The sequence below is a fragment of the Sciurus carolinensis genome, chromosome 16, assembly GCF_902686445.1.
Source record: "Sciurus carolinensis chromosome 16, mSciCar1.2, whole genome shotgun sequence".
NCBI lineage: Eukaryota > Metazoa > Chordata > Mammalia > Rodentia > Sciuridae > Sciurus > Sciurus carolinensis.
In genome coordinates, this window is record NC_062228.1 from 27,671,394 (window position 1) to 27,687,437 (window position 16,044).

Consider the following 16,044-nt stretch of genomic DNA (forward strand, 5'->3'; position numbering starts at 1 on the left):
AATTCAGCTAGGAGCTTAAAGTCCAGATAGCTCATGTTTCCGAATTCAACTTTTCTTTACATTTACTATTTTTTGTGTGTTTCTGTCAAAGGAAAAACATGAAGATTTTAATTCCATATAAGTACTACTGTCCTGGGAAGAAAACAGACTCAAATGTGGTCCATGAGCTAAATTAAATGAAACTAAATGTCAAGTGAATTCAGCATTTGAGGGAGAATGGTAGATCACTAGAGATTTTGGGTTTCTCCACTAAATGTTTTTATTATAAAGTTTTATTATAAAGTAGATCACTAGAGATTTTGGGTTTCTCCACTAAATGTTTTTATTATAAAGTTGATAGTTCACAATTCAACTTAGTGGTGAAAATAATTTAGAAGAACATCTGGCATAAGACCAAAAGATGACTATTTGGTGGGGGTAGGAGTTACTGGGGCTTGAACCCAGGGTTGCTTTTCCACTGAGCTACATCCCCAGTCCTTTTTACTTTTTTTATTTTGAGATAGGATCTTGCTAAGTTGCTGAGGCAGGCCTTGAACTTGGGATCCTTTTGCCTCAGCCTCCTGAGTTGCTGGAATTACAGGCCTGTGCCACCATGCCTTGCTAAAAGATGACTTCTTGTTTTCTGATAGATATGTGGCATTAATTAGGGAAAGTGCTGATCAATTTTCATTTTTTAAAAAAATGTCTCCCCATTAAAAAACAAGCTCCTAATCAACATTTCCCTGACTGGTATTTTGCACACATCTCTCAACTGTATAAGAATTACCTGAGGTGCTTTTTAAAATGGAAATTCCTGAGTACCATTCTTAGAATTTCTGAATCATTAAATCTGAGGTGGAGCCTGGGAATCTTCATTTTTATAATTTTTCCTTTTCCCTTGTGTACTTTGGGAAGCTCTTTATTGGACTATACACCCCTTTGAAGTGAGAGAGTTGTTTTATCACTTTGTATGTTTCCCAGAAGTCAAGCAAGGCCCACTGCCCACAGGTCGTCAGTTTTAATATTTGTTAACTAAATTCACCTATCTCCAGAAAAAGCTAAATCAGATAATATAATCAAAGTTCTTCCTATATCTGAGACTTTGTGATTTTTCCCATTACAAATTTTGTTACATGATTGTCCTAGAAAATTTTAAGATTGGGTATGTTGAAAAAGGTAATGGCTTGTCTTCAAGTATGGTTCTGGAAAACAAAATGATACTGATTTTAAACAAACAAATGGAACTTATGAGAAGAGTATATGTCAAATGTTTTTGATATTTCCTTCAGAAAATTCTTTGCTCAATTTTGAGTTCCATTTTTGTTATTTTGTAGGGTTCATGAAAGGAAATCAGCTTCCTTATGTATAATTGTTAGAGATAAGAGATGCCATGGGAAGAAATGAGAGTTTTGTGTATTTTTAAACAAAGTAGCAGATTAAGGCTCATAGGTAATTGAATTGAGCTCTTAGGTTACTGAAGTCCATTTTATGGGCACCACAGACAACATTATTTGTTGAATGTACTTAGATGGTTTGGGAACTCTGAAGAGGGTATGTTTTACCATTTTTGTCAATTTAGGATACCAAGAGAATCCCATAGGGATGCATTTGGCTTGAATAAAGTAGAAAGTTGGAAGGGGCTAGGACTTGTCTTTCACATTGATAATAAGATTAACCAAGAGCTGAACTTGAATTTGAAAGCTTGGCCTAATACAAAGGCATTACCTAACAGGCATGGTTTAATGTTGGATTTTCTTAGGAAGTCTTTCATTAAAAACAAAGATTCTTATTTGTTATGAGGGGCTAATAACAACCCCTTGCAACCTACCTAGACTGGAGCTGGTGGAGAAGATTAGCATATTCATATATGTAAAGTATTTATTTAATTCTCATCATGAATACTTGTCATGTCTTCCAGAAGACAGATTTCCTGACCAAAAGTTTCTTGCATTATTTATCATATTTTCTATCTCATAGAGCCTTTTCACACATGCAACTCAAACACGTTTTAGACATTATCTCATTAGTCTTCTGTGAACTTCAAGGTCCAATGTCTTATTACCTCATTGCTTTTTACAGATAGAACCATTTTTGTTTGTTCCTGTCAGTTTTATTTGTGAAAGCAAAAAGTAGGTGAATTTTATCTGAATCCAGTTAAAACCGTTTTGAAGTGACTGTAACAAATACGACTGGGAAGACTGGGAGGCTATCAATGCGTTGAAACTTAGAAGTGGGTGCAGGGTACTCAGCCACACCAGACTGACACATCTGCATCCTCCAAAATACATGCGGTTTGGGATGTTTGCAAAGTCTGCCAAGAACCAAGAACATGGCGTTGCAATGGGGTAACGTTGCTCTTCAGTTAGGCTGACATTTAGGCATGTTATCTATTCCCCAAAAGCCTATGAAACCCTGACCCCTCTGGCAGAGAAAAGCATTTCAATGAAATTCCTCTGCATGTTATGGAACACATCTATAAAATTGAAAAAGGACAATTCAGAGAGAGGTATGTTTTCAACCAGACACCTATCCCATAGGACTTTCAGCTGAAATCATTTAGAGCTGGAAGTAAAAAGAAAAGAACTGTGATGATTTTTCTCTTAAACTGTCCCTGAAGTCTACTGACTTTCCCCTGGCCACTGTAAATATTAGAGACTGTAAGAGAAGAGGAAAAAAAGGACTCTGAATTAGATATAACCAATATGAATGAAAGAAGCACTATTCCTAATGATCAAGGACAGGACATATATAGATCTCAATAAAATACTGAAAATAATGGCTAAATCGTGACTCTGAAATTAGTGAGGTCCATGTCACAAAAGGCTTTTTTTTTTTTTTTTTTTTTTTTTTTTTTTTGGTACTGGGGATTGAAACCAGGTGTGCAGGTGTGCTTTACCAATGAGCTACAGCTCCATCTTTTTACATTTTTTATTTTGAGACAGGGTCACACTAAATTTCTGAAAGTCTCACTAAGTTGCTGAGGCTGGCCTTGAATTTGCCATCCTCCTGCCTCAGCCTCCCAAATTGCTGGGATTACAGACATGAGCAACCACTCCCAGCCCAAAGGCAATATTGAAAAATAAATGGGATTGAGAGATGGGATGAATGGGGCAGTGAAAGCAAAAGGGCAGATTTGGGGATGAATCTGTTGGGTCATCTTTTCTTTAATTCTACTAACTCTGCTTCTGTTCTAAGAAGGGACAGGTACCAACCATTTTTTCCTTCTCTTTTGCCTCCCCACCTCTGTTCCACTCATATGCTTGGCTGTACCCACCACCACAGCCAGAAAACAGTGGTTAGAATGATATTTTCCCTACAGTGATCTTCATTTGATGAATACATGAATTTACTTAATATTTATTACGTGCTTACCATGTGCCAGACACTGTATTAGACACTAGGAATATGCAGTTGAACACAACACATATGATCCCCACCTTAATAGTGCGTGTGACTTCTGGACTGTAACAATCTCTCATACATTATTTTATTTGATCCTTTTAATAGCTCTTTGAAATAGCCAGGATTTCTATTTTTCCTTCCATGCATAATGAAGTTAGGTTTAGAGAGGGTCAAGTGATTTACCCAATATCACCCAACTCATCAGTTGTATAATCAGGATGGCCACTCTTATTTCCCAAATTTCAAGATATTTGTCTTGCTGGTACATCATACCACTTCCCCAAGGTCAAGGTTCAAAGTTATATAAAAGTTGTTCCCTTAAATAGCATCAGGGTCAATTACGTTATTCATATTTTAGTGAGTTTCTATTCAGTAACCTTTCCCTCCCTTTGTTAAATATTATCAAGCATCACAAGTGAACTTAATCTAAGAAATTTATGATCCTATAGTAACTATTTCAACAAATTATTCCTAACTCAAAAGAGATTATCCTTGTGGTGCACATTTATCAGAATATACACCAAATTTTACACCACTCCCTCCCCCAGAAAAATGACAACCAGAAGTTGGAAGTAGATGATACACAACTATTAAAGGAAGATAGTGGTAAGTTCAATTCCAGTAGGTCTGGACAAATAATAAATGAAAGTGATTTTCAAAATGGATGGCAGGACAGTCAAAAGAGCACCGGGCTGGAGTGAAGAGTCAGGATGGTGGTCTTCGTTCAGCCAACTTTTGTAATTCATTTCCCACACTTTAATTTCCTTAATCAGAGAATTGGATTTTAGGCATCTTCGATATTCTACACCCATAATTCTAAATCTGAGTAGATTATCAGAGAATCTGAAGAGTAACGGGGGAAGCTTTAGAAGGTAGAGTTATAGAGGGCAAAGCAAGAAAATGTTACAAATCTATTTTCAGTCCTTGAATCTGGGTGAATCTGTTCCACTGTCAAAATGGTTCCCTTTACTTTTCTTCTCCATTTAAGTCAAGAATGAATTTTTTATACATTGATGGCGTTTGCTTTAGAGATATAACACCTTTATAAACTTAACAGACCAATATTATGAAAACACTGTGACTTGACTTTGATTTTCCAACTTAGAAGTGACACCATTCCTAGAAATACTGGAATAAAAAAAAAATCCCTAAAGGTTTTCTCTAGATTGCCTTGTATCCCTTTCATCACAGCAGATAGATAATGGCTCCTAATTACCACCCAGTTGATTTTGAGTGCATTGCTTTGTGATGAATGGGGGAGGTGGGAGCACCCCAGTGACCTGAGAAAGAGTAGTGAAGGGAGTCACATAGATTGAGGAGAAGACCAGTCAGTGGTAACTACGGGGTAAATGAGTTTATTGGGGTTTGTCTTTCCTCCACTAGATCTATTGGGTCCGGCTTTCTTGTGATTTCTCTGGCATTGTCTCTACCAGGTCTCCTGGTTCTCCACTGTGAGTGATTATTAGTTGTTTCCAGCCTACCTGCTGAAAGGATGCTATGGAGGGAATGGAGGGATTCAGCACAAAGCTTCTACAACCTTAGAGATTTCTGTGTTCTAAGCTTAAAGGAACTATATTTATAGACATATCCAATAGTGAGTTGGAAATCCTAGGACATTTTACAGGGATGTTTATGTTAGAATACTGGAACTCCAACCAGAGAATTTAACATAAAAATAATAATAATCACTTTTGCTCTACATCAAAAGACAGGCTCACAAATGCACATTTTTGTTTTAGATTAAAATAAAATGCTTATATACAGAAAACTAGTTTTTTCTTTCATTACAAAAGTAATCTCTTTTAAAGAAAAGCCAAATTACACAGAAAATACCTGGGTTCTTTACCACAGAGTGACTAAGCTAGAACATATCAGAATTCTTAGGGGTAAGGATAGTTTTCTATTGACTCCAGAATTCAGCTGCCCACTGCCCCCCTCCCTCAGAGAGCTACTCTATTTAGGAATCAGCTTCTTTCATATCTAACTGCCATCATTGTAACTACTGAGAGAAACCAACCTCCCAGGGGCATTCCAAACCTTATGTCTGAAACAAAATTCAGGTAAGTGTGGGAAGTTGAGTGAGACAGGGGTTCTTCAGTCTTTTTTTTTTTTTTAATATTTTCAGTTATAGATGGACACAATACCTTTATTTTGTCTATTTAGTTGTTTTTTTTTTTTTTTTTTTTTTTTTTTTTATGTGATGCTGGGAATTGAACCCAGTACCTCACATATGCTAGGCAAGTGCTTCACCGCTGAGCCACAACCCCCGCCCTCTTTAGTCTTTTCAGCAAGGCCACGTACCTCCCTCTCTAAGGCAGGCTAACCCTTTTCACAGATTCTGGATTAATCCAGGTCATGAGTAAGGAAAATCCAAGTAGTTGCTTGGTAGTTCAGCATCAAATCCATTTCCATGCTTGTCCTTCTTTGGGCTTACTACCATGGCCCTAGGGAGTAGGCTCTGGTCCTTGTTTACTTATTCCAGTAATTCCTGTTTTGGGAATGTAGTTCTACCTTGCTCTCTTCAGTTTCATGAATGATAAGCCAATCCAAAAATCAAAGTCAATGTGACTAGATTCTTACTATAAGCCACACATCTCTAATGCCCATCATCTGCCTGTTTGGAACGTTGCCTATTGACAATGAGTGAATCCGAACACATCTCTCTCATTTGGGGTTCCCACCTTTTGGCACCTACATGATTCCCTTGCTTATTGTCAGATTCTCTTTACCATTTCTTGCATGTATGTTTAGATTTATTTGTGGTGCCTATCAGGTGAATCTTGATCTGTCAGTGGCCTGAATTTTAGAGCAATGGAGGAAAATATCTTCTTCCTGGATTCATGCTTAAACATTGCCTTCATCCAGATGCCTATGTTTGCCATTATAGGAGTGACATAAATTCATGTATAGGCTGACACAAGAGAAGGGAGCTAGACACAGGACCTCTGGAGGCCTGTCTTGGCCCAGATGCAATGGTCAAGTCAAACATTTTGGAAAAGTGTACTTAAGAAGGACCCCTGGTCACATCACACTGAGTATGCCATAAAGTGCCCCCATGACTTAAAAATGCCCTGAACCATTTGGAGCAAGTGGGAACCATCAAGAAGCCCAGGGAAACACTTCTGGTTTTGGTCAAATAAAGTATCAGTTACTCCCTGTTAATCCTCCCATGTGAAACAACAAGGAAACAATAGACAAAATACATGAAATAATGGTTTTCAAGACTCTGGACATTAGACAATGAATGATAGTGATTCTTGAGAGACAGGAAATAAATGAGGTGGCCCTATGATTTCTGCAGTTTATTTCCTTGAAGTAGTTTTTAGGTGGTTATGCAGGGAGGAGGAACCCAGCTAGAGTTCAGCAGACTCCCTGAGTTGAGGGGATGGAACTGAGAGTCTGAGGAGAAGAAGTAAGCTAGAGTTCTCAGGGGAGGAGAGAGCTGCACCAAGAGAGAACTCTGGAGATTCATGTAATTTATCTGCTGGAATTATCTTACTGTTTACAGTAATAGCTACAGCATTCATGGGCTATGTCATACCATGAGGACAAATATTCAGATTACTAATTGATATATGCATATGAGGAAACTGTTCAAGATCAGGAAAATAGGGCTGTAGCTGTTGCTTAATGGTAGAGAGCTTGCCTAGCATGCATAAGACTCTGGGTTCAATTCCCAACACTGAAAAAAAAAAAAAAGAGGGGAAGGCTAACCATCAAAGAAGGCTAGAAAGAACACAACAGCTCTCACAAATGTTCAATAGTAGCATCTGTTTTGGTCAGCCAGACAAGAACATCTCAAAATTCATGGAGTACTTATAAGGGTCTTGCTGTAATAGTTGGGAATAATCAGCTCCAGACTAAATGTTATATTGACCCTGCCTAACAAGCAAGATTCAGTATGATCGAACTATTTTCAAGGAACTTATTGGTGTCCTGGAACACAACTCAAGAACAGTTAAATAAATACAAAAATATCCAACCCCCAAAAAGGAAACATTCACAACGTATGGCATCCCAAACAAATATTGCCAAGCATGTAAAAACCATGAAAATATGACCCAGCATGAGGCGATCAATCCACCAGACAAAACCTAATCAAAACTGACACAGATATTGGAACTGGCAAATGAAGGTACTTAAAGTTATTCTAACTGTATTAAATATGTGAGTAGAGACTTTGTATGTCTAAAAGGCCCAAATTAAACTTCTAGAGATGGAAACTACAATGTCTGAGATGAAAAATACACTAGATGGGAGCAATAGCACAATTGATGCTGAGAAAATTAATGAATTCTATGTCATAGAAATACTAAAGGAAACCCACATCTGAGAATGAGAGAAAAAATAATTTTTAAAATTAGGCTTAAAAGACCATCTCTTATCAGTAATTACATTAAATGTGAATAGACTAAATACTCCAAATAAAAGGCAGAGCTTTGAAGAATTAATATTAAAAATGATCCAACTATATGCTGTTTATAAGAATACATTTTATACTTGAAAATGCAAATATATTGACAGTAAGAGGAATAACCAAAGTAGTAGAAGAAAATCAATAAAATAAAAAATTGGTTATTTGAAAAGATCAAAGTAGACAAACATTTAGCTAGATTGACCAAAAAACGAGTAAAGATTCAAATTACTAAAATCAGAAATTAAAGAAAGGATATTACTAACAACCTTTGGGAAAAAAGATTATAAATGAATATTATGAATAATTTTCTGCCAATGAATTAAATAACTAAGATGAAATAGACACTGAAAATGACACAAAGAAATAAAAGATTTGACTAAACCCATAACAACAACAACAACAACAACAAAAAAACAAGAGATTGAATTAGTAATTTAAGATTTCCCAGAGAAAAACTCAGACCTAGTGGCCTCACTGGTAAATTCTATCAAACATTTAAAGGATCAATTCCAGACTTAATATTGTTAAAATGTTAATTCAACCCAAAGAGAAGTACAGATTCAATGCTATCCCTATCAAAATCTCAATGATAATTTTTACAGAAATAGAAAACCTCTTCCTACAATTCATAGAGTCTCAAAGAAACCCCATTAATCGAAATAATCTGGAAAAGTAACCCAATTGGACTATTTGCACTTCCTGATTTCAGAGCTTACTATAGACCTACTGTGATCAAAGCAATGTGATAATGGCTATGAAAACATGTATGGACACTGGAGTAGAAAAGAGGCCCAGAAATAAGCCCTCAAATGATTTTTGACAAGGATGCTGAGATCACTCAATTGAGAAAAGACAGTCTTTTCAAATAGTGCTGGGAAAATGGATATTTACATGCAAAAGAACAAATTGGACCCTTACCTGTCACTATATAAAAAGTTAATTCAAAATGGATCTATGATTTAACTATAAGACCTGAAAACATAAAACTCTTAAAAGAAAACATAGGGTCAACTTTCATGACATTGGATTTAGCAATAATTTCTTGACTGTGACACCAAAAGCATAGGCAGCAAAAGAGAAAAAAAACAAATTTAACTTCATGAAATTTTGAAAATATTGGATATCAAAGGACCCTATCAAAAGAGTAGAGAAGCAAGCAATAGAACGGAGAAAATATTTGCCAATCATGTATCTGAGAAGGTATTAATGCCAAGTCTATCGAGAACTCCTAAAACTCAACAACAAAAGCAAACTAGATTTAAAAATGGGTAAAAGACCTGAATAGATACTCCTCCAAAGAAATAAAACAGACAACAGATTAGTGGTTGCATAGAGTGATGGAGGAGTTACTATTAATGGGTGTGGTAGGCAGAATAATGGTTCCTGAGATGTCTATATTTTAATCCTCAGAACCTGTGATATGTTGATGTACATGGAAAAAGGGTTTTGCCGATGTGATGAGATGGAGATATTATCCACTTGACTATCTAATCACATTAATCCTTATAAACAGAGAACCTCTCCCAGCTTTGGCCAGAGAGGGAAATGTGAACGGTTAGGGATGTAGTGTTGCTGGCTTTGCAGATGGAGAAAAGATACCATGAACAAAGGTATGGGGTTGCCCTCTAACAGCTGGAAAAAGAAGGGAATGGACCTTTCCCTAGAACCTCCAGAAAGGAATGTAACCTTGCTGACACTTGGATTTTTGATGTGGGAGACTCATGGGCTTCTGACTCCAGAACTCTAAAATAATACATTTATATTGCTCTAGCTACTAAACTTGTGGTAATTTGTTGTGGCAGCCATAGATAACTAATACAAGGAATATAAGATTTTTTTTCTTGAGGTGATGAAGATATTCTAAAATTACATAATTGCACAACTTTCAGAATATGCTAAAAACCTTTGACATGTACAACTTTAAATGGATGGATTTTATAGTATAAGAATTACATTTCAGTAAAGTTGCTTTAAAAAGAACACATCAGTGAAGTGAGGTTTTAAAAAAGAACTTCAGGAATGGGGATGTAGCTCAGTTGGTAGAGTGCTTGACTTGCAAGCACAAGGCCCTGAGTTCAATCCCCAGCACTGCCAAAAGGAAAAAAAAACAACAACAAAAAAAAACCTTTAAGTGATTTGATATGTGTATAATTAGAATCCTCAAAGGGAGAGAAGAAAAATATATTAAAAAATGACCAAAAATATTTAAATTTTGATGAAAACTACAAATCCATAAACACATGGATTCCTAGTGACCTCAAGCACAAGAAACTTGAAGGAAACTACACTAAGGCACATCATAATAAAACTGCCCAAAAACAGTGATAAAGAGAAAACCTTAAAATAAGCCAGGAAGTAAAGATGCATTATGTACGGAGAAAGAAATAAGCATGAAAGTTGATTTCTCTTTAGAAATGTTGCAGGTGTTAATAAGACCATGAAGCAATTCATGAAGATAATTTTCTAGAAAAATTCTAGAAGACAAATGCTGCCAACCCAGAATTACATACCTAGAGCAAGTAGTTCTAAAAATTGTATGCAAAATAATCACTTTTTCAAAATACGAAAGCTGAAAGTATTTATTACTGGAGACCTACACTACTAGAAATTCTAAAAGAAGTCCTTTAAGCAGAAAGAAAACAGCACCAGTTGGAAATATGTATCTACAGAAAGGAACAAAGAATACCAGAAATGAGTACTACAAGATAAGAGTTTTTCCTTATTATTTAAATCTCTTTAAAAGACAATTAACAGTCTAAACCCCAAATAATATTGCGTTGTGGGGATGATAGCATATGTATAATTATGCAAAATGGTGGGAAGGGAGTAATGGAGGTACACAATTTAAGGCTCATTTACATAAACTCGTATAATCTTCCTGGAAGTTACACTGTGAGAAGTTAAAGATGTGTAATATAAACCTGGAATCAACTACTAAAGTAGCAAAATAAGACTTAAAGAGCTAATAAATGAACAAGGAGAGATGTAATGAGTCATAAAAATAATCCACAAGCAGGCTGAAAAATAAGGAAAAGAGAAAAATAGTTGGGACAAATAAAAAATTAATTGCAAGATGACAGTCTCAAACTTAACCATATTAATAATCATCTTAAATATATAGGACTAAGAACTCCAATTAAAAGGCAGAGATGCTCAGGTTGGATAAAAGAATGACCAAAAAATATGCTATTTACAAGAAACAGTTGAAATATAAATACACTAACAGGTTTAAAAGTAAAAAGATGCTGGGTGTGGTGGTGCATGCCTATAATCCCAGCAGCTTGGGAGGCTGAGGCAGGAGGATCCAGAATTCAAAGCCAGTCTCAGCAAAAACAAGGGGCTAAGCAACTCAGTGAGACCCTGTCTCTAAATAAAATAAAAGATAAGACTGGGGATGTATAGCTCTGGAGTGCCCCTGGGGGTTCAATCCCTGGTACCAAAAAAAAAAAAAAAAAAAAAAAAAAAAAAAAAAAAAGTAAAAGATGTCCATATTAACACTAATCAAAAGAAAATTGGAGTTGCTAACTAATATCAGATTCTGTAGATTTTCTTTTTTTTTTCTTTTTTTTATTGTACACAAATGGGATACATGTTGTTTCTCTGTTTGTACATGGCATAAAGGCATACCATTTGTGTAATCATAAATTTACATAGGGTGATGTTGGTTGATTCATTCTGTTATTTTTCCCCTTCCCCCCACCCCTCCCATCCCTCTTTTCCCTCTATACAGTCCTTCCTTCCCCCATTCTTGCCCCCCTCCCTAACCCTCACTCTAACCCTAAAACTAACCCCTCCCACGCCCCATTATGTATCATCATCCACTTATCAGTGAGATAATTCTTCCTTTGGTTTTTTGAGATTGGCTTATCTCACTTAGCATGATATTCTCCAATTTCATCCATTTGCCTGCAAATGCCATAATTTTATCATTCTTTATGGCTGAGTAATATTCCATTGTATGTATATGCCACAGTTTCTTTATCTATTCATCAACTGAAGGGCATCTAGGTTGGTTCCACAATCTGGCTATGGTGAATTGAGCAGCAATGAACATTGATGTGGCTGTATCTCTGTAGTATGTTGATTGTAAGTCCTTTGGGTATAGGCCAAGGAGTGGGATAGCTGGGTCAAATGGTAGTTCCATTCCAAGTTTTCTAAGGAATCTCCATACTGCCTTCCAAAGTGGCTGCACTAATTTGCAACCCCACCAGCAATGTATGAGTGTACCTTTTTCCCCACATCCTCGCCAACACCTGTTGTTGCTTGTATTCTTGATAATCGCCATTCTGATTGGGGTGAGATGGAATCTTAGGTTGGTTTTGATTTGCATTTCTCTTATTACTAGAGATGTTGAACATTTTTCCATATGTTTGTTGATTGTTTGTAGGTCTTCTTCTGTGAAGTGTCTGTTCATTTCCTTAGACCATTTGTCAATTGGGTTATTTGTAGTCTTGGTGTTGAGTTTTTGAGTTCTTTATAGATTCTGGAGATTAGTGCTCTATCTGAAGTATGATTGGCAAAGATTTTCTCCCACTCTGTAGGCTCTTTCTTCGCATTGCTGATAGTTTCCTTTGCTGAGAGAAAGCTTTTTAGTTTGAATCTATCCCAGTTGTTGATTCTTGCTTTTATTTCTTGTGCTATGGGAGTCCTGTTGAGGAAGTCTGGTCCTAAGCCGACATGTTGAAGATCTGGACCTACATTTTCTTCTATAAGATGCAGGATCTCTGGTCTGATTCCGAGGTCCTTAATCCATTTTGAGTTTAGTTTCATGCACGGTGAGAGATATGGGTTTAGTTTCATTCTGTTACAAATGGATTTCCAATTTTCCCAGCACCATTTGTTGAAGAGGCTATCTTTTCTCCATTGCATATTTTTGGCCCCTTTGTCTAGTATGAGAAAATTATATTTATTTGGGTTTGTGTCCATGTCCTCTATTCTGTACCATTGATCTACCTGTCTATTTTGGTACCAATACCATGCCGTTTTTGCTTTGAGGTACAGTTGAAGTTCTGGTATTGCAATACCCCCTGCTTCATTTTTCCTGCGAAGGATTGCTTTAGCAATTCTGGGTTTCTTATTTTTCCAGATGAATTTCATGATTGCTTGTTCTATTTCTGTAAGGTACATCGTTGGGATTTTAATTGGAATTGCATTGAATCTGTATATCACTTTTGGTAGTATGGCCATTTTGACAATATTAATTCTGCCTATCCAGGAACATGGGAGATCTTTCCATCTTCTAAGGTTTTCTTTAATTTCTTTCTTTAGTGTTCTGTAGTTTTCATTGTAGAGGTCTTTCACCTCTTTTGTGAGATTGATTCCCAAGTATTTTATTTTTTTCGAGGCTATTGTGAATGGGGTAGTTTTCCTAACTTCTCTTTCTGAAGATTCATCACTTATGTATAAAAATGCATTAGATTTATGAGCATTGATCTTATATCCCGCTACTTTACTAAATTCACTTATGAGTTCTAAGAGTTTTCTGGTGAAATTTCCTGGTTCCTCTAAGTATATAATCATATCATCAGCAAATAGGGATAGTTTGAGTTCTTTTCCTATTCGTATCCCTTTAATTTCTTTGGTCTGTCTAATTGCTCTGGCTAGAGTTTCAGGACGATATTGAATGGGAGTGGTGAGAGAGGGCATCCCTGCCTTGTTCCAGTTTTTAGGGGGAATGCTTTCAGTTTTTCACCATTAAGAATGATATTAGCCATGGGGTTAGCATAGATGGCCTTTACAATGTTAAGGAACGTTCCCACTATCCCTATTTTTTCTAGTGTTTTGAGCATGAAGGGGTGCTGTATTTTATCAAATGCTTTTTCTGCATCTATTGAAATAATCATGTGATTCTTGACTTTAAGTCTGGTTGATATGGTGAATTACATTTATTGATTTCCTGATGTTGAACCAACCTTGCATCCCTGGGATAAAACCCACTTGATCATGGTGCACTATCTTTTTAATATGTTTTTGTATGCGATTTGCTAAAATTTTGTTCAGAATTTTTGTGTCGATGTTCATTAAGGATATTGGTCTGAAATTTTCTTTCCTCCATGTGTCTCTGTCTGGTTTAGGTATCAGGGTGATATTGGCTTGGTAGAATGAGTTTGGGAGGGTTCCCTCCTCTTCTATTTCATGGAATACTTTGAAAAGTATTGGAATGAGCTCTTCTTTAAAGGTTTTGTAGAACTTAGCTGAGAAACCATCAGGTCCTGGACTTTTCTTTGTTGGTAGGCTTTTGATGACTTCTTCTATTTCATTACTTGAAATTGGTCTATTTAAATTGTGTATGTCCTCCTCGTTTAGTTTAGGCAATTCATACGTCTCTAGAAACTTGTTGATATCTTCGAAATTTTCTATTTTGTTGGAGTATAGATTTTCAAAATAGCTTCTAATTATGTTTTGTATTTCAGTCGTGTCTGTTGTGATATTTCCTTGTTCATTCCAAATTTTGGTGATTTGGGTTTTCTCTCGTCTTCTCTTTGTTAGTGTGGCTAAAGGTTTATCAATTTTGTTTATTTTTCCGAAGAACCAACTATTTTGTCAATTTTTGTATTGTTTCTTTTGTTTCAATTTCGTTGATTTCAGCTCTGAGTTTAACTATTTCCTGTCTTCTACTACTTTTGGTGTTGGTCTGTTCTTCTTTTTCTAGGTCTTTGAGCTGTAGTGTTAGGTCGTTGATTTGTTGAGTTTTACTTCTTTTATTGAATGTGCTCCATGAAATAAATTTTCCTCTAAGTACTGCTTTCATAGTGTCCCAGAGATTTTGATATGATGTTTCTTTGTTCTCATTTACCTCTAAGAATTTTTTAATTTCCTTCCTAATATCTTCTGTTATCCATTCATCATATAATAGCATATTGTTTAATCTCCAGGTGTTGGAGTAATTTCTGTTTTTTACTCTTTCATTTATTTCTAATTTCAATCCATTATGATCTGATAAAATACAAGGAAGTGTCTCTATCTTCTTGTATTTGCTAACATTAGCTTTGTGGCATAATATATGGTCTATTTTAGAGAAGGATCCATGTGCTGCTGAGAAGAAAGTGTATTCACTCTTCGTTGGATGGTATATTCTATAATGTCTGTTAAGTCTAAATTATTGATTGTGTTATTGAGATCTATGGTTTCTTTGTTCAATTTTTGTTTGGAAGATCTGTCCAATGGTGAGAGAGGCGTGTTGAAATCACTTAGTATTATTGTATTATGGTCTATTTGGTTTCTGAGATTGAGAAGGATTTGTTTGACATACATGGGTGAGCCACTGTTTGGGGCATAGATATTTATGATTGTTATGTCTTGCTGATTTATGGTTCCCTTAAGCAGTATGAAATGTCCTTCTTTATCCCTCTGACTAACTTTGGCTTGAAGTCCACTTTATCTGAAATGAGGATGGATATCCCAGCTTTTTTGCTGGGTCCATGTGCATGGTAAGTTTTTTCCCATCCTTTCACCTTTAGTCTTTGGGTATCTCTTTCTAAGAGATGAGTCTCTTGCAGGCAACATATTGTTGGATCTTTCTTTTTTATCCAATCTGCCAGTCTATGTCTTTTGATCGATGAATTCAGGCCATTAATATTCAGGGTTATTATTGAGATATGATTTGTATTCCCGGTCATTTGACTCATTTTATTCATTTATTTGTTTATTTTTGACACGACTTGGTTCCTCTTTATTTGAGAGTTCCTTTAGGATAGCTCCTCCTTTTGCTGATTTGCTTCTTTGTTTTTCATCTCTTCTTCATGGAATATTTTGCTGAGAATGTTCTGTAATGCTGGCTTTCTTTTTGTATATTCTTTTAGCTTTTGTTTATCATGGAAGGATTTTATTTCGTCGTCAAATATGAAGGTAAGTTTTTCTGGGTATAAGATTCTTGGTTGGCATCCATTTTCTTTTAGGGCTTGAAAAATGTTATTCCAGGCCCTTCTAGCTTTTAAGGTCTGGATTGAAAAATCTGCTGATATCCGTATTGGTTTCCCCCTGAATGTAATTTGGTTCTTTTCTCTCACAGCCTTTAAGATTCTGTCTTTATTTTGTATGTTAGGTATTTTCATTATAATGTGCCTTGGTGTGGGTCTGTTGTAATTTTGTGTATTTGGAGTCCTATAAGCCTCTTGAAATTGATTTTCCATTTCATTCTTCAGATTTGGGAAATTTTCTGAAATTATCTCATTGAATAGGTTGTTCATTCCTTTGGTTTGTTTCTCTAAGCCTTCCTCAATCCCAATAATTCTCAAATTTGGCCT